Here is a 20,899-nt window from a genome sequence, read left to right on the forward strand (position 1 = left end):
GGGCTCAGTGAAGTCGAGGAGTTCAGTGTCAGTGTCCTTAGATGTTAAGTTGTCGGGGTGCTCCGACGTACTTAAATCTCCTGACTTATGTTCCCCCCGGTGTGGAAAGTGTTAACATGGTTACTCCGTTTAGGGCTGCCAATTTAGCCTCTTCATCCGCCCTCCTGTTAGATGGGGGTGGTATATGCACAACGGTTTGTTTTCTGGGCTCAGTGAGCCATCGTTTACTGCCCCTAAGGGAATAGCCCAGGAAGATTACTTCTTGCTGGCAAATTTGGGCCTTTTTGGCAGAAGCTCTATACCCGAGTTGAGCAAGCTCGGATAATAGTGCTTGGGTCCCAGACTCAGTTTTCCTTGGTGTCTGCTGCCAGTAGCAGGTCATCCACATATTGAAGCAGGGTGACTTCGGGGTGCGTAGTTCTGAAGTTGTTGAGATCTCTGTGGAGGGCTTCATCAAAGAGAGTGGGGGAGTTTTTTAACCCCTGTGGGAGTCTGGTCCAAGTTAGTTGATCAGACGTTCTGGTTTCTGGGTTTACCCACTCGAAAGCAAACAGCAACTGACTATCTATATGCAGAGGCAAGCAAAAGAAAGCATCTTTTAAGTCCAGAACAGTATACCATTTTCGCTCAGTGTTTAGAGTGTTAAGCAGATTGTACGGATTAGGTACCGTGGGGTGAATGTCCTGCACTCTGTTGTTGATCTCTTTTAGGTCTTGAATGGGGCGATAGTCCCCGGTTCCTGGCTTTTTTTACTGGCAGCAGGGGAGTATTCCAGGCCGATTGACAGGGCCTTAGGACCCCTAAGGCCAGATATTTCTGAATATGGGGCCTTATCCCATCTTTAGTTTTTTTTTTTTGTTCAGAGGATATTGTTTGAAATTGATTGGGGAGGCTGAGGTTTTTAACTCCACTGTTATTGGAGGTTGTTTCATGGCTAGGCCTAACCCAGCAGTTTCTGCCCAGGCATCTGGGTAATCTGTTATCCATTTCTGGGGTAGCTTGCCTGTTTGAATCGTCTTGGGGGGTGTGAAGAGTTGATGTTCATCTTCTACTGACATAGTTAAAGCCATGACTATAGGAGTTTTTACTGAAGGATTTAGAAATTTCATTTGGGGGCCTTCAGGGTTAAAAGTTATTTTGGCCCGGAGCTTGGTGAGCAGATCTCTGCCCATCAATGGGGCTGGGCATTCTGGGATTACTAGTAAGGAGTGATGGATTTTTTCTTTTCCCCAGGTCCATGGTCTTCTTAGTTGTCCAAGCCCTATATTTACTGCTGTTAGCCCCTTGAATTAGAGACCTTTTATTTGATAGAGGGCCCAATGGGGCCTTAAGGGCTGAGTATACTGCCCCTGTATTTACTTCAAAGTTTACTGGGGTTTTTTTTTTACTTCAAAAGTTACCCTGAGCTCGGGGAGGGGATCTGAGCCCCGACTTTTTTAGTCATCCTCCAGAGTCAGAATGGCTGGCTGGCATGGCTGTCTCTTTTTAGGACACTCTTTGGCTTCATTTTTTTTTTTTTTTTTTACAGTAGGCATATTGATCTGAGGCCAGGGGTGGCCTCTGGCGTGGGCCCAGGTATTCCTTCCTGTCTCCCTGTTTCTTAATTTCTGGCCTATTTGCTGTCGTGACCAGGACCTTAGTCAATGCCTTAGTCTGTCTTTTGCTTCTCTCATCCTCCCTTTGCTCCCTTCTCTTCCTCAGTTTCTCTCTTATAGTATACCTTCTCGGCTTCTCTGACTAAATCTCTCAAAGTCATATCTTGTAATCCATCTAAGTGTTGTAACTTTCTTTTAATATCCAGGGCAGCTTGCCCAATAAAGGCCATTATGACAGACGCCTTTTGATCCTCTGCCTGAGGATCGAAAGGAGTATATCTCCTATATGCCTCCATAATTCTCTCTAGAAACATAGAGGGAGGTTCATCAGGCCCTTGAATAATCTCTCTTACCTTGGCCAAATTAGTTGGTCACCTAGCGGCCGCTCGGAGACCTACTATTAGAGCCCGGCGATAAGTGGACAGATGCTCCCTACCTTCAAAGGTGTTGGGGTCCCAGTTGGGTCGGTTCAAGGGGAAGCCGGCTTTAATTATGTTGGGAAGTTGTGTCGGTTGCCCATCTGGTCCAAGGATATTTTTTTTTTTTTAGCTTCCAGGAGGACTCTCTTTTGTTCCTCTGTCATGAAGAGAGTCCCTAGGAGTTGTTGGCAGTCATCCCAAGTAGGCTGGTGTGAAAACGCCGGCGAGTTCTTTGAGTTCTTTTAGCCGGACCAGCTTTCTCCAGGGGAGGAGGGGCTGTGTGTGCTGCGGGGGAGTCATCTGGAGGGCGCTGGGCCAACTTAGTTTCCTCCAGTGGTGGAGAGGCTGAGTCAGCAGCAGGGGAATCACTTAGAGGGTGTTGGGGGTTGGGGGACGAGGGCAGGGGATAAGGAGGGGGAGGAGAGTCCAGTAGAGTCAAATCTTGAGACTCAGGGAGAACAGAGGGTGGAGGAGGAGGAGGAGCAGAGGGTTTGAGAGACAGAATCGTGGGGGAAGGAGTAGGAGCGGGGACAGGGACAAGGAAAGGCTTCACCCATGGAGGAGGAGATTTGCAGAGGTCCTGCCAAGTTAAGATATACGGCTGTTGATCTGGATGGCTATGTGGCCCCGGCTGAAAGACAAAGACAATATCTCTGACTTTTTGAATTAGTGGGAAGTAGAAAGATCCTTCTGGGGGCCATCCAACTCCAAAGGTGGGCCATTCTGAGGCACAGAGAGTCTGTCAGGTCCGGCGTTTTACTGAAAAAGAAAGATTCTGAGCCCTTAAGCGAACTTTGGTCCAGTGATCAAGGGTCAGAGACAGAGGCGTTGAAGTGCTCTGTCCCATAATGAAAGATACACAAACAGTGAAAGCAATGACACACGACACAGACAAGACAAGACAATAAAGACAGGCAATGGACGTCCAACACTGAGACCAGGACTGAGTAGCCGGCAAAACCCGATGGGCTGGCAATACTGAATCAGAAACAAAATATCACTGAGTCGAGGAGACTATTGTTCCTCGATTTCCCGAGTCCTCTGGGGCATCCCCCAGGGACGTGGCCTGTGGCTCTGTGACATGTCTGTCAGCCACCGTCGGAGAGAGCTCACGCTCTTCACCGACAGCCATTTTGCCAAGCCCTAACCTGAAACCCGAAACCTGAAACCAGAAACCAGAAAGAGGCACCGTTGGGGGTCTTTCGTCCACCGCTGCCGGATCTCGGTGGAACCTCCATATGTAAAGGTCAGGCGAGCGTCGGAGGAAGAGACCACCAAGAGACTGTCTCATGCAACAGCAAAGGGTTTTTTGAGGGTCCAGCATGCTGGGGCTCAGAGCTCACTTGAATAGAGCAAAGAGCCCTGAGAACAGCTTAAGCAGAGCTTATATACTTTCCTTGGAGAGGGCAGGGAGGGAAGTTTATTGATGGGTCAGGGCGAGTGGGCGGTTTGCGTGCAGCCGGGTGAGGGAGTACATTCTGCAGTTTGGCAGTTGGGGACAGCACATTCTGGGAACAAGATTAGCAAACAGTTCTCAAGATTATTAACCTTTCACCACATCCTTTTGTTGTTGTTGTTGTTAGTTTGTTTAATTTTGAGACAGGGTCTCTCTAAGTTTCTGAGGCTGGCCTCAAACTTGCAATCCTTTTGTCTCAGCTTCCCAAGTTTCTGCAATTACAGATGTGTACCACCACACACAAACTAGAGATGAAATTTTTGTCTTAAGATATGCATACATGGGCTGGGGTTGTAGTACAGTGGTAGAGCACTTGCCTAGCATGTGTGAGGCACTAGGTTCAATCCTCAGCACCACATAAAAATAAATAAGAATAAAGGTCCATCAACAGCTAAGAAAAAAAAAGATGGGCATATGTTCATTTTGTGAACAGTTTTCAGAAGTGGCTGTACCAAATTCACTCTCCCTACAATGTTGAATAAGTGTTTCAGTAGCTCTACATTCCTGTCACTACTTGCTTGAAATTCGTTTTTAATTTCAAGTATCATTCTCTTTACTAATACAGTTTTTACTTCTGTTTCAAATATATGTAACTTGAAAGATATATATGAACTAAAGACAGTTTGTGTATAAGACTCCAAGAAAAAATTATAATAAAAAAGTATAATTATTAGTAGTTGTATCATACTAACAATTTGTGCCAGCTTTTATGTAAATTAGCAAGTTTAATCTTTGTAACAATCCTATGAGAGAGAGGGAGCATATTACTATTTTTATTTTATAAAATGAGAAATTAATACTCAAGAGTATCTGTGATATGCACAAGACTGAGGGAAATTTAGGCTCAAACATAAATCTTCTCAGAGGGTGTCCTATGGACTTTCCATTTCCTCTTCTATTATTCATATGCGGCTAAAGGACAATCAGTTGTGCTAGTAGTGCGACAACCTTGAGCCTGTTATATTTGGGGTATATGCCGGGGTCCTGCCCCAGCAGGGCCCAGGGGTCTTGAAGGATGAGTGGCATCTGTGCAAGGGATGAGACAAGGAGTTCCTTTTGAGCAATCTCCAGAGAAAGAGCTCTAAAACTGCTTTCTCTCTGTCTCTTTTTATTCTACTTTTTTCTCATCAAAATGGGTACAGAATCATTAATAAAATGCGTCATCAATTTACATTTTCCAAATTTTCCCAGGATTTGACATTTCTTTATTTAACAGATGCCAAACTGTGTAACCAGACTCTATGTCTCCTACCCTGCCATTAACCTTTAAGTGTAAAGCACACCTGTACTTAAGATCCCATCTAAAAGTCCTCTTATAACAATCTTATAATATATTTTTAAAGCATCCAAAAATGCCTACATTTATTCTCATAAAACTGGTTGAGCTGCTTTCTCAGAGTTTCCTTTTTCCTTAGTCAAAGTACACCAGTTCTTTACTAATCTTTAACTAAAGGGCAGGCTCTGCATGTCAATACCCCTGCCGCTAACATTAACTATGCTTATCATAAATCCCTGTGTAAAGTAAAGGAGGCTCTACTAGGAGGAAAATATATTTTTACTAACCTTTTCTCCCCTGGATGAATACCATAACCTATCCTTAATCAAGTAGGCTACATATGGTGGGCTTTGTGCAATAGGCATGATAACTATCTGCTTAGGCTTTTTGAGAGAGTGAAGATCTGAATTTGGATTCTTAGTTGATGTAATCAATTGTGGAACCTAGAGTTCCTGCAGCAGTTCTTAGAATGATTGTTGATATTTTTCTGTTTTGTCCTCAATGTCCTGAGAGATAGTAAAACAGTCGTGAACCCACCTATTATATTCTTGGCCATCTAGAATTTAAGGTCTACTCATGCCTTCTGTCAGGCTGAGTATAAAATAAAAAGTCCCAATTACATAAAAAAGGTTCTCATGGTTTTGGTTTCCCACAAGTGTGGCCTTGCCAAACACTTGCCCTCGTCACTGTGACCTTGTCAAGACAGTGGGAGGTGGAATGCCTTCAACAGGTATAAAAGTTGATTTTCAAAGATTTTAGATCCTCAAAAATGACCAAGATAGATAGGGAATGCTCCATCGTATACCAATCCTATTTTTTTATCTAATGAAATAGTCATAAACAAAATGTTGAATGTTTTCTCTGATATAAGGAGGCTGATTCATAGTGGGGTTGGGAGGGGGAGCATGGGAGGAAAGATGAACTCTAGATAGGGCAGAAGGGTGGGAGAGGAAGGGAAGGGGCATGGGTGTAGAAATGATGGTGTAATGTAGTGGTCATTATTATCCCAAGTACATGTGTGAAGACATGAATTGGTGTGAATATACTTTGTATACAACCAGAGATATGAAAAATTGTGCTTTATATGTGTAATATGAATTGTAATGCATTCTGCTGTCATATATAACAAATTATAATAAAAAATTAAAAAAGAAATACTCATAAGTCTACCTATACTAGATTTATAGACATATATAGTAATATATTCAGTAATCAGAGGAAGAATTCTAATAGAAAATTAAATTTGGAATTATGTTTTTTAAAACTCCACACAATTTAAAAAAAATTTTTTCTATTTGTTCTTTTTAGATATACATGACAGTAAAATGTATTTTGGCATATTATACCTACATGGAGTATAGCTTATTCTAATTATGATCCCATTCTTGTGGTTGTACATGACATAGAGTTTCACTGGTCATGTATTAATATATGAATACAGGAAAGTTGTATGCAATTTTATTGTGTGTTAGCATCCATATATCAGAGAGAACACTCAGGCTTTGGTTTGAGGGATTGGCTTATTTCACTTAGCATGACAGTCTCCAGATCCATCCATTTACCAGCAAATGCTGTAATTTTATTCTTCATTATGGCTGAGTGATATTCCATTGTGTGTTATACCACATTTTCTTTATTCATTCATCTGTTGAAAGGTACCTATCTTTTGTGAATTGAGCTGCTATAAATATTGATGTTGCTGAATCACTGTAATATGCCAATTTTAAGTTCTGTTGGTGTATACTGAGAAGGGGGATAACTGAGTCAAATGATGGTTCCATTCCAGGCTTTCTAAGGAATCTCCATACTGCTTTCCAGAGTGTTCGCACCTATTTTCTGTCCCACCAGCAATATATGAGTGTACCTTTTCCCCCACATCCTTGCCAACACTTAAGATTACTTATATCCTTAATAATTGCCATTCTGACTAGTATAACTCCTCACAATTTACTCAACAAATATTTAAGCATTTTTATGTGCTAACTGCATGTGAGGCAAAGTAGCTCCAGTAGCAAGAGGGCATTTGGTGAAAGCAAAGTTTCACATATTGACTGCTAGAAGAAAAAGCAGCACCGAAGCCTAGCAAGAGTGGCAAAAAAAATGTGGAAAAGTGATACTTTAAAAAAGTCAGAAAGGAGAATTTTGCCTGGTGCAAATATTGTTAGAAAAATGTAATTAGTGAGCCATTTTAAAGAACAGTGTCAAATGAATAGTGGTATAAGTGATATGTAGATAAGATACAAACTATTTAATTCATACAAAGATGAGTGAGGTTTGGTTCACACTGGTTGCACTTTTGTTTTCATTTTAACATGTCGTTTGGTGCTGTCACTTTGGTCTTCTTTGACATTTTCTGTGCCCTCCTAGTAACCTAAAATGATGCTCATTCTCCATTTCTCAGTGAATCCCTCCACAATTTATCCACACTGCAAATTTTTTTTTTTTTTTGCACTTCTTACACCACCTCAATTTTTTTGATTCGTGAACTTCTTTGCCTGAGGACTGTCACTCACCTCTGGGTTTCTAGAGTATGGCAAATTGTGTGGTTAAGGGACTGGGTTGTGGCTCAGTGGTGGAGTGTTTGCCTGGCATGTGTGAGGCACTGGGTTCGACCCTCAGCACCACATAAAAATAAATAGATACAATAAAGTTATTGTGTCCATCTACAACTAAAATAGTATTTTCTAAAAATGTGTGGTTGACGATAAGTATTCAATAAATGTTTATTGACTAGATGAATGAAGACTTTTTTATAGCCTGTGGAAATTCTGGGAAAGAATAATTTGACTACAGTATGAAGTTTGTATCTTTTATTAATTAGACAAAAGCAATTAAATGATAAACTCCCTCTCGCATGCCATTAAAAGTTATTGTGCCTCATCAGATAACTTTTACATTTGTCGCTGAAGGGATCTCACCTGAAAATGAAAATTTAAAACTTCAGTTGAGAAAAAGCTTTCTTGATTAAGACTGCTTGATTAAAAAGAGCTCATTAAAGGAAAACAATACTATTTTTATAAGGACTAAGCTCCTTTTATCTTGCCCTGGTTTCGTTTCACGCTTCAACAAACAACACCTTTTGGCAGTCATGCCTCTCTGCCTTGCCAAATGCAGGATCCCTGGCTCCGGTTATGCCCTTCCTTGACGTCACTCCAAAGAGGTCATCAGCTAATTAGCTGCATAAGCCAGTCGCCATGATTACTTCCAAGCGCCCAGTCTTGTCTGAAGGAATCACAATGACTTAAAAACCAATTGTTTCCTCTTTCTTGATGGCACAAAAATGCTTCTTAGAACACTGAGACTTAGGATTGTTATCATGGAATGTACCTGATTAAAGGTGACTTACAGATATTGAGGAAAGCAGGGAAGAACTTGCTTAGATGGGATACATACTTTTGGCTTTTCGTCAGATTAGACATGGAAAATGTTTCTGCTTAGGTTTTAGCTTCTCCTTGTCCAACTCTGATGTCCCAGCAATGCCATCTGTTGTTCCCCACATTTTACCTACTCTTCCTTTTCTCACAAAAGTAGAGTCTGTCTTCTAGGCTCTGCTACTCACATCTCTTCCACTCAGACTGGCCCTCACCTGCTCAGGCCCTACTCCCGCCTTCAAGTAGTCCTGCATGTGCTTTTTTTTTTTTTTTTTTTTTTTTTGGTGGCGGGGGACTTTCTTTAATTTTTAAATTTTTTTTTTTTTGTGCTAGGGACATTACCCAGGGTCTCACTGAGTACTCTCCCAGCCTTTCATCTTGTTTTTCTACTTATGAAAATCATGCTTCTCTTTCTCAAAATGATGTCCAGGAAGTTTGGAATCTCATATCTATGCAAATTGGGTTAGTGGTCCATCTTTCTGAAGTTGTCTTAAAGCTGCTTAAGGAAGGAACTCTAGATTTCCTGTACTATAGCAGACACTATAGTGGGGGAGGGTTAGTCTAGAAGGGCCCCTGAATCACAGCATAAGTGATTTAGGTCTTATGTCCTTCCCTAGTCCTTTTTGTGGGAATCAATTTCCAATTCAGAGCCTTTTTGCTCCTTTGGAGATTTAAAAGTTAAAGAGTCAACTAATTCATCATTTTAGCCAATAACCATGACAAGACAAAATAGTTTTTAAAAGAAGTAAGGTAACACAGAATAAAGAATTGTGGGCACAGAAATTTGTAACAGACTTCTCATGTTTATTTGAAATACATACCTACCTATTCAAAATATCAGAAAGACCATCGATAGTTCCCTTTTGTTTTCCTCAAGTTTTCAGCATGAAGCTTCATAAACTTGTTGAAGTTTTATTAATATTCTTGAGGTAGTTGATACAAATAAGAGGACTCTTGGGTCACCAACTTTTACATAAAACCAAAAATGCATCCTAAGGAAATCCTTTAGACTGATGAAATTTGCTTCAGAGAAAAGTGAATTCTAACCTGGTGTCCTAACCCAAGTTACTTGTCAGTCTGCATATCTATAAAATGGGACTGCCTTTGAGTATAGATGAGGGGTTTTAAGGTAACATACACAGTTTCTGGCCCACAGTGAGAAATCAATAGATGTTTTTCCTTTTTCTTCCCCCCAAATTTCATCTCAAATAGTCCTGGTGCACAAATGACATGGTTGCAAATACATTAGCAAAATTAAAAAGAATGAAAGAGATTCCCTAACTTGGTCACTCAAAACATAGCTACTTACTGCACTCAAAATTTCCTACAATTCTTCTTTGTTGAGATTTGTGCTCATTTTATTACACTCTATCCTGCTAGTTAAGACCCTTGGGAGAAATTATGATCCAGTCTTTTTTTTATTTAATTTTTTTTTTAGTTGTAAATGAACACAATACCTGTATTTTATTTATTTTTATGTGGTGTTGAGGATCAAACCCAGGGCTTCACACACGCTAGGCAAGCACTCGACCACTGAGCCACAATCCCAGCCCTCCCATGACCCAATCTTAATAGAGTACTGTACTCACCCTCACCCAATGGGCATAAGACCCGCCCCCCCCCAGTGGATGCTCAAACTAAACAGTACTGAACCCTATATATCCTCGGTCTTTTCCTATACTTATGTATCTGTGGTAAAATTTAATTTATAAAGTAGGCACTGTAAGACATTAACAACTAAGAATAAAATAGGACAATTATACTGTAATAAAAGCTATGAGACTATGTCTCTCTTACTTACAATATCTTACTGTGCTGTCCCCACCCAGCTTTTTGTGATAATATGAGATTATAAAGTGTGTGTGCAGTGAGACAAAGTGAGGTGAATGACGCAGGCCTTGTGACATGGCATTAGGCTAGAAAGCCGAGGTAGTTGACAAGCACTGCACCTCTATGTGGATGTGATAACTAAGTGGCTACCAAGTGGCTGACAGGTGGGTAGCCTGTAGAGCATGGACAAAGGGACAAGAGTGTCCCAGACAGGGCAGAGCAGGACAGTGTGAGATTTCATCAGACAACTCTGAACAGCATGCAATTTAAAACTGTTTATTTCTGGAATTTCTCATTTAATATGTTTAGACTGCAGCTGATTACGGGCAACTCAAACGGAGGAAAGCAAAGCCATGGTGAGAGGGGACTGCTGTACTAAAAATAGAGACATTTCTCACAAGCAACTACAAATTGTGATTGATTGCTTTTCTTTCGTCCTTTTGGCTGGTAGAAAACTTAGAATCAAATTTGTTGCTTAATGTTTAGCAAGTACATAGGACTTCATTATATATCTTTGGGCATGAATTTCATTCTGGGTTCTACTTTATGTCTCATCAATTTTTCCCCTTTGGAACATTTTCATCTACATTTAATGTGATCTTGATATATTTTTACAAAATTTCTACAAGGTTCCTTAAGCCTTATGGAAAAGGATATATATGTATATAAAATATACACACACATGCACCATTTGGTAAAGAAAGTTCATTTATTTTTTTATGTATCAGTTGGACAAGAAAGTTAAAACAAAAACAAAAGACCAAAGCATCTTGTCCATTTCCTTTGACAAAAACCTAAGGATGAAGGATTTCCTTGTTCTCTGTGTTATTTTTCCACCCCAAGTATACTCATCAAAGTTGTTTATATAGCCTTGCTATTCTGGGCTTTTGATTACAAGTAGAGAAGGAATTTACTTAAAGGATACCCAGTAGGTTACAAAATCACCAGGACTACTTGGAGAACTTCAGACATAGCCCAGCGGCTGAAGTGACAGTATTATCACTGTGAAAAGCCGGAGCTAGAAGGGAGGCTGCTGCCACTCTGAACTGTGGACACCTCTGTGAGCATCCTGTCCCCAGCAGCACAGGACGGCTGCCCCTGCTGCCAACAGGTAGATTCCCTGTGGCCTCCTTTCCTTGTTTCACAGCATATAATTCAAAATTGTGGATAGAATCCTCTCAGTGGCTCTACTCAGGTCATATGATCCCTCCTTGTTGGAAAATGGGTGCCATACTGATGTTGTCTAATCTTTTTCTTCATCTAATATTTTCAACTTTTTATAGTGAAAAAAGGTTTTGCTCCTTTCCACACTCATCCAGGGGAGAATTTCCCAAATATAGGAAGAAGTTTCAGTCAAATCCTGAATAGACAAAATCCATACACCTTTTTTTTTTTTTTTTTTTACGTACCTGTATTTTTTTAAAAGGGTGAAAATATAACCAAAACACACAGGAAAGAAATACATTTCACCTCTCCCTACTGGGATACAACTCAAGAGTTTAATGAATCACTACAGACAGCTTTTCTCCCCCTCCAGTTTAGATCAAACTTGACGGATGATCTGTGACCTATTCATGTTTCCCCAACAAAACCACACCTTATATGCAGTGATGTAGACAACAGAGAAGCTCTGAACTTAGATGAAATGTATAACATGCAATTAAAAAGAAGTAAGTACTGGGCTGGGGTTGTGGCTCAGTGGCAGAGCACTTGCCTAGTACATGCGAGACGCTGGGTTTGATCCTCAGAACCACATAAAAATAAATAAATTATATATATATTATATTAGTTGGAGACAATACCTCTCTAAATATACATATATAGAGATTATATATGTGTGTATATATGAACATAATACCTGTATTTTATTTATTTTTATAAATAAATATATATTTTATGTTATGTATCTGTGATAAAATTTAACTTATATATATGTGTATATATATACATAATATCTATGTATATATACATATATACACACACACATATATAGAAGTGAGTACTATCAATCCTACATATTCTACAGAAAAAAAATCCATCAAGATAGAGAAATTTTAATCAATATAGAAACTTTGTGTTCCATTAGTTTGTGCATATATAAAAATAGACTTCAAAACGTTGTCTCCTGGGTTACATTCTCGTAATAATGCAAATATGGCTATCATTTTATGAGTCTGAGCTGTAGCTTGCTCTTGATAGAATGTTATGTTTTATTGGAATTTATGACCTCATTATTCTTATAGGTGATTTAATTATACAGTATTGCCTATGTTTTGCATATAAAATTATAATAAGCAGAGTTTCCAGCATCATATGTGTTCAAAATGCAGCATAAAACTACGGTTAATTTGCATACATAATAATTTTTTGAAATATAAAAGCCACATGTATGATATCTATCTCTAAGTTATTTGACTACTTTGAAAACAGCAAACATCCCTCTTTAAGGTTGAAAAGTAAAATTGCCTCTTGAAAATTCTCTCCATAATTTAATGCAATAGGCTTTTGTTTCCTTATATAGTAGTGGAATTACCAGCCACATTTCCATACCTTCCCCCTGGAAAAGTATTTTGGCACCAACATTAAATGTTCTACTATAAGAAAAAACATCTGGGCATGGTGGCTCACACCTGTAATCCCAGCGTCTTGGGAGGCTGAGGCAGGAGGATTGAAAGTTCAAAGCCAGCCTTTAGCAAGGCCCTAAACAACTTAGGAAGACCCTGTATCTAAATAAAAAATGAAAAGAAGTAAGAAAAAATACTGCATTAAAACCCCTAAAAAGTTAAAGCTGGAGGGGAAAAAAAAAATATATATATATATATATACACACACACACACACACACACATACATATATATAAAATCTAGTCCAACACTGCTCCCAATTACAGAGGAGGGCAAGTGTCAATAAGATGCCACTGATTGCCCAAGGCCAGGCTGTGGCATCAGCAACCACAGTACTTAAAAATCTTATGATAGACTCCTCTCAAAATCATGATCTGTTACAGTCTGGATATGAAGCATTATCCCCAAAGCTCCTGTGTTAATGCAGGAATAGTCAGAGGTGAAATAATTGGATATGAGAGCTGTAACCTAATCAGTCCGTCCTTGTTTATATGGACTAAGTGGTAACTGTAGGCAGGTGGGACTCGGCTGAGGGAGGTGGATCCCTGGGGGTGAGCCCTGCAAAGGTTCATCTCCCTGTGGCCCCTTCTTTTGTACCTGCTCCCTGGCTGCCATGAGTGGAGCAATGCTCCTTGGCCACACCCTTCTGCCTATGTTCTGCTTCCTCTTGGGCCCAGAGCAATGAAGTCAGCCAGCCATGGACCGACCATCTGAAACTGTGAGCCCAAATAAGCTTTTCTTCCTCTAAGTTGTTCTTGTCAGGTATTTTGGTCACAGCAACAAAAGGCTAACTAAGACCATAATGGTTGAAGCAGGTTTGAGGATGTGTGAGGCCCAATCCCCCTCTGAAAAATCATGATCTCTTATAACCACTATGTCTACCTCTAACATCCTTAACCCAGGAAAATACGGGGATTCTTGAATTGGAATTTTATGGAGCAATAATAACATTAATAATGTTTTACTTTTCCGAGTGCTAAATGTTTAGAATCATTGAATTTTTTAGTTGAATGGTGTCTAGTAGTTCTCAGTCTTGGCAGTATTGTGCAATTACCTGGGGAGTTTTAAAAATCATTGATGTGATTTAACCTCACAGATTCTAATTTAATTGCTCTCAGGTGTGGTCTGAGCGTTAGCGTTTTTAAAATATCCCCAGATGACTCTAATGTGCTGTCAAGATTAAATACCTCTGATCCACTTTAGCTGCCCTCCAGCCCCTACCACATTCATTTTGTGGATGGAGTGAGACCCAGAGAGTTTGTGCCTTGCTCACAAGCACCAGCTGGTTAATGACATTAAGTTCAAAGCATCAATTTAGCTCCTTTTTCCTGATAAGGACCAAGGCCAGTATGTGAACTTGAGACTTTCACAAGCAGGGCTTCTATAGGCTAAATCAGAACACTGCAAAGCATCTGTCGCCGGGACTTCTGGAACCACCACACAAGACAAGCCTCGCTAATGAATCTAAGCATCCTGTGACATTGGCATAAATTACCTCCATTTTATAGATGATGAAATGGATGTTCAGATAGATTTTTAGAAGTTCACATAGTTATATTTGGAAGCTTTTGAATAAAGTCCTATTAGATTTACTTCTAAAGTACATCCAAATTTATTTTGTTTTATTTTTAGAAATTATATCCGGTATCTCAGCACTTGAAACTTAATTGATTCCCAGCCTCATTCATGACTCAAATGAAAGAAAGCATTCTTAAAATAAGAGAAATGTATGATTGCACGAAGGGATAAACACTTTTACCCTCGTGGCAATCTGTGGTTAACAAGGTTCTTTTTTATGCCAATAAGTTATTTATAATGGCATTCATATAAGAGGATTTTTCTGAGAGTAAAGTCTCCTAAGAAACATAAAATCTCATGGGAAATATTCATTAGCAGGAGTAAAATGCATGAGATCATGTGTAAAAGGATCATACATAAATAACTGCATTTGTAAATCCTATTCTGGGAGTGGGAGGTAATTATGGTTTCACTGGGAAGGCTCATTTGAGTAAGCACTGACCAATCAGCCCCCTGGCATTTGGAACACTGTTGGCAGAATTCCCCCAGCACCACCAGATCTGTGGTTAGGGGCTGGCATTGAAGGGGGAGGGGTAGTCAGAGACTGGGTTGAGTGCTTTTAAAAAGAGCCTTGACTGCCTAATTCACGGTGACTCATGCTTTGACCTTCAAGGAGAGTTACGCCTTTCACACTATTGTTTCTACCATCTTTTTTTTTTTTTTTATCATAAACTTAATGATGATTGAAAAAAATGTGCCTCTCTGGAGGGCAACCACTTCCTCATCTGTCCAGTTTCCCTTTTATCACTGGCCAAACCCAGAAGCCAGTGGGCTTGCTCTTTGTTCAGCTTATCAGAAGCTGCTGGCCATCTGCCTGCTGACAGGTAGTCTCTGTAGAGTAAGTGGAATTCCTTGCAGTCAGGGCGGTCTGAAGTACTGCCACAGAACCTGCTGCCCCATCCACTTTCTCTACAGTAAATATGAGAGGAAAAGGGTATAAGAATCTTCTGTCCCCTTCATTGATGTTACTGATTTCAAGAACAAAACTGTTTCTGTACGTTTTCTGTTGCTAAAAAGAAATACCAGAGACTATGTCATTTATAAAGAATAGAGGTTTATTTGGCTCCTGGGTCTGAAGGCTGAGAAGTTCAAGGTCTGACGGCTGTACCTGGAGAGATCTTTCTTGCTAGTGAAGACTTCACAGAATCCAAAACTGTGTGGACCATCACATGGCAAGACATAGTGGTACACGCCTGAAATTCCAACTACTCAGGAAGTGGAGGCAGGAGGATTACAAGTTTGAGGCCAGTCTGAGTAGCTTAACAAGACTCTACTTCAAATTTTTAAAAGTGGGGGATGTAGCTCAGTGGTAGAGTGCTCCTGGATTCAATCCCTTGTACCAAAAATAAATAAATAAATAAAAGAATGTCCTAGCTCAGGTCTCTCCTCCTCTTTTTAGAAAGTCACTGTCCCTTTGGATTAGGGTTCCACCCTTATGGCTTCTAATTTTACCTTAATCATCTCCCAAAAGTCCCATCTCCAAATATCATAGTCATTAAGCATCCACTTTTTTTTTTTTTTTAATATTAGGGATTGAAACCAAGGGTGCTTAACCACTGAACCACATCCCCAGTCCACTTTATTTATTTTTTTTTAAATTTTGAGACAAGATCTTGCTAAGTTACTTAAGGCCTTGTTAAATTACTGAGACTGACCTCAAACTTGCAGTCCTCCTGCCTTAGCCTCCTGAGTCGCTGGGATTACAGGCATGGATCACTGCGCCTGGCTAAATTTGTACCTTCTTGATGTCTCACAATTGGGATTAAATTTCAGTGTGAGTTTTGGTGGGGACAGTCAAAGCATAGCAGTAGCAAAATATATTTGTGCCTAGATAGATATACAGATACATAAATGTAGTTCTCTCTCAGCACAGAAAAAAGATAATTGGTAAATAGAGGTGGTAGCTATTTTTTTTCCTACTTCTTTTTGTTTCCATGCATTCTAAATGTTCTGTGATGAACTACTTTCTTTATATTTTCAAAAAGAATGCATGAAATTATTTTCCATCATAGTCTAAAACATTCTATCCTTTTGGTCTGTGGCCATCAGTCTAATTAGCTAAAGTACTGATTTACCTTAAAACCAGACAGATGGGTTGCGTAAGACTCCATATCTTCGCAGATTAAATGAAGGTTTGGATTATCCAAGAAAATAATATTTAGAGAGAAATGGGAAGGTTTAAACACTCTCGCTGACTCTACGAAGACACATGCAGCATCCTGGCAGTAATGAAAATTTTCTGCATCGTGACTATGCCAATGTCAATATCCTAATTATGGTGTTGTTCTATGATTTTGCAAGATGTTACCACTGGGGAAGTTTGAGTAAAGGGTAAGTAGGATCTCTCCGTATTGTTCCTTATGGCTACAAGTGAATCTACATTTATCTCAAAATTAATTTTTTTTTTCAGTGCTGGGGATTGAATTCAGGGCCTCACAGATGCCAGGCAGGCAATCTATCACTGAGATACATCCCCAGCCCTAAAATGTTCGATTTTTTTTTTTTAAAACCCTGCCATTTCTTGGATGCATTACTGGCAGAGAGGGAGGCTTTATCATTATCCATGTCAGAATCATTCTGGAGGCAAATATTTAACATTCTCTCCTAATGGTGTTGATGGCAAAAATTTTCGTTGCATTGTCTGTGATATTTTATGCCACAGAAATACATTTCAAAATAATTATGAACATTTGGCACAGTATTCAAATGAGAACAGGCATTTTGGTTAGGTAATTCCTCATGGACTTCTTACATGGCTGTACATCTTGAAAGCAAGGCACTAACTGCCCTTTGTTCAGGACTTACTCTTTAGGGAGCCTAGAGTATCTCCCTTCACAGCAAAGCATAGGCATGCTTGTCCATTTGAAAATATGTAGGTTCCCTAAGCTCAGGTTTTCTCTCACATAACACAACCCACAGCATATGCAGGTATCTTCTGGACTTTATATCTCTATAGGAACTGTGACTCAGGGAACCAGCAATATTCAGGCAAAATAGCAATATTCAGGCTTCTTCTATTGCTGTGAGTAATAAGTTGTCTTTTGCCTCTATTCCAGGAATCTCATGTCTTCTAACACCATGTATGAAACTGTACCAGGCTAATGTATTCACTCACCTTTCCAAGTTCTTGACAATCTTGGTGAAAAGGTTGGGATGCTGACAGAGATGTGCCTTTCTGGAATAAAATGGATGAGGGCCTTTTAAGCCAGCTAATGTGATTTGAGGGGGAAGTCCACAGGAGAGAGCAGGAAGCATGTTGACTAAATTTTATGGTCACTAGATCAACAAGTGGTCTTCCACACGATTATTGGTCGATCAGGGGAAATTGGAAAGGTAGTTGCAGTTGAATATTAGAGGTGGGTTCAAAGACAGCTACCCAAACAGGGCCCTCATTGTTGCTGGCCATTCTCCAGATGGAGGACTTCTTTGCCAATCTGGTGGTAGCCTCATGTCCACCTCATTGCAACAAGTAGTACCAAGATTTGTCCTGGATATATAGAAGGCTCTTCCTCCTTTTGTAATCAACGGTACCAGCCATGAGGACATTCTGCTCTCTCTCTTTATGCTCTAATTCTTCATGCCCTCTTCCTCCACCTTGATTCTAAGCACTTCAAGGAGAAAAACAAACATGAAGCTGAAGTTTCCCTGTCTACAAGGGGAGTTATGGGTGATGCTCACCTTCCCAAATATGCTGGAGTTTGGGTAGAGGGAGTAAGGAGGAGTTAACTTTGTATGATTCCATTGAATGTGGGTACCAAACTCACTATCCTAACTGATCCTATGACAGTAAGGGGCTCCCAAATTCAAATGATAGAGTTTAGGCAAGGTTTGCAGAGGCAAGGGGAAGCTAAAGTAGTCTTGTGCCAGGGCCCTTTGGAACAATTTAATATACTATGTTGTGAATTCTATTGCTGAATGTGTAGGTGTGACAACCTTTTAAAATGGGGCTTTGGGAATTGTGGATTCTTTTCTTGCATTGATGTGCCTTAGATGACCATGATAATAACCACTGAGTCTCCCTATACTGGCTCACATGGGTCAAAATGAAGGATATAATGGGTCTCTGTAAGTTTTATAAAATTGCCTTTGTCCCTCTTGCACCTAACCTATCTAGACAAAAGGTCAGGGTACAAGGAAGAGATAATTAGAAACAAATTTTAACTACTGAAATGGACATACTTAGTTTGTGGTAGTGAGACCTGGCATAACTGAGACCCCGGAAAGCATGAAGGGCATTGAAAATTGTTGTCTTTCAGAATCACCCCTGAAATTTTCCCCACAAAAGAAAATGGACTTTTTCACTGAATACCTTGCCTCTGGTTGCTGGGCCTGCCATTTCCCACCAGATAACTCTAACCATGATTTGATCTCTATTCCCCTTAACATTATCAAAAAAAATCTAATGGAAGCTACAGGAATATCCCTAGTTCTTGTTAACCCATGCAACATGGTTGCCAATACCTCTGGATGTCTTTCTCCTTCCCAATATTGTAGGCATCAGTCAGACCCCATGGAGCAAGTAAGTGGTACTCAGCTGGTGATACAGACAAAAAGGACATTTTGTACAGAGTGGTATTAGGCAATGTCTCAAAACCAAGCATTAGATTCAATTACTGTCCTGCACTGGGAACCCTACTCATACTAGCCACTCAGGAAAACCTGTTTGAAGCACCTTAGGTCTGTCGTCCCCATGTAGGTCCCACTTATGGGGTACCGACAATTGGAAAAAAAATCCCCTCTCCCTGCTGAGGTATCTTTGCATCTCAAAAACTATAATTCTTATGTGGAAGCCAATTTTCCTTCTGGAAACATAGTGGTATGCAAATTAGGCATAGTCATAAAAGAGTTCCTGGAGTTTAAGAAAGGAAAACCTCAGCCTTGGAAGGCAATCAGATAACTTTAGTTCACTGGCCAGGATTATTACTGATGATAGAATGTAATACCTCCAGCCAAAGGTCAAAACAAAGAGAGCAAGACACTTGGATTTCCAAGGTGGACCCTGAGGGTTTCTAAAATTGGTTTCCACACAATCCCGGGACTCTGGAGAGGTATGGGAGAGGTCAACACTGTAACCTGAACTCATCCTTAGAGTGCTCTTCATGGTTGCTTTAATTAAGATCTGCTTGAAGCAAATTGAGTGAATTTGGTCTTAGTCTCTCAGATGAATCACCATGGATTATGGAGTGGTGTGTTCATGGGAAAATTTAACAGAAGCTGAGAGAGTTTGGTTGAATGGTGGCCTTTGGAGAAATGTACCCTCGAATAAATATCTTAACCTCCAGAACCTGTGAATGTGCTTTTCAGGAAAAGTATCCTTGTAGGTTAATTAAATTAAGGATCTCAAGATGAGATCCTTCTGAACTATTTGGGTAGGCCCTAAATCCAATGAAAAGTGTCCTGATCAGAGGTATACAGAGGGGAGGCACAGGGGAGAAGAGGAGAAGGCAAGAGAAGATGGAGGTGAGATTGGAGAAATGCAGCCACCACCCTGGAGCACCAGGAGCTGCAAGAGGCAAGGAAGGGTGCTCCCTTAGAGATTTTGGAGGGAGCATGGCTAAGCCAACAGACCCCTCACCTCCAGAACCACGCAAGATTAACTTTATGTTGTATATTGTTGGGAGAAATTTTCCCACAGATATCTCATGTTTCAGGGGGAGGGAAGGGAAAATAAAGAAGAAAAATTTTGCATCTGAAAAACAGACAAGTCCAGGAGTAGAGACATTGATGAGCATACGAACAGGAACATCTTTTATTATCTCTACAAAGTTATATGGAGTCAAGAGTTCTTTTGTCAGAATATATCATTCCTACCTGTCACCTCAAACTGGATGAAGCGCTGACTCGTTGACAACTTTACTTTAGGCTAGAGACACAAATTCCACTCCCGTCCCTCTAGTTGGCCCCTACCAACCCCAGATAACGAAGAGAAGACATTGTACTGGTGCAAGTTGAACTTCATGAAATAACTGGTTGGTGCCATTTGTGGTTCAATGTGGTGAATGCATCGCATTAACAATGCTGTCATCATTCCAAACGAGGCAGGAGAAGAGATAGGAAGCGTGTTTTAGTGAACAAGCCTCAGCCAGTCAGGGGAGGCTAGAGCCCATGTCATAAAGCTGTATGTCTCCAGCACCGCTAGCTCTGTTTCTTGTGTTAACACCTTCCACCAGGATCTCCAGGCTACTTCCTAGCTGCCCAAGGTGTTCACCTCCTGTGTCCAATTCTGGTCCTTTCTGAATCCCCATAATACTATTGAAACATACCTGTCTGGGAATTTCCAAATTGTCACTGCCACAAACCCACAATCCTCCATTCACCTCCATTCTTGCTTTCTAATGAAATAGCTCCTGGAGAGGGCCAGAAGATCTACTAGCAACCTTTTAGATGGACAGCCATATGCTAAATTCTGGGAAGCTATATCTTTGATGGACTGTATTGAGAAATGTCTATGTCATGTACACTCTGGGTTTTGCATTGGATGAAAGAGATAGGGCAATTTAGAAGCAGGAAAAGGCTAAAGGTCTTACCACAATGTTCCCCCACCTGGCATAGAGAGGGTGTAACCAGAGGCCAGATGGCCACTCAATACTATAGGGAACTCTCAGGCACAAAAATTGTGCCACCTGCCTGCAGAACTCCTCCTAACACATTTACCCATTCCCCGCAGGCCATATGGCTGAGGGTGGAGAGGGTGGATGCCTGGGGCATCTGGAAAGCCTTAAGGACAGTGGTGGCAATACAAGTGACAGA

This window comes from Marmota monax, unplaced genomic scaffold, assembly GCF_021218885.2.
Source record: "Marmota monax isolate L192 unplaced genomic scaffold, Marmota_monax_Labrador192_F-V1.1 WCK01_AAM20220418_F8-fsc00040, whole genome shotgun sequence".
Taxonomy (NCBI): Eukaryota; Metazoa; Chordata; class Mammalia; order Rodentia; family Sciuridae; genus Marmota; species Marmota monax.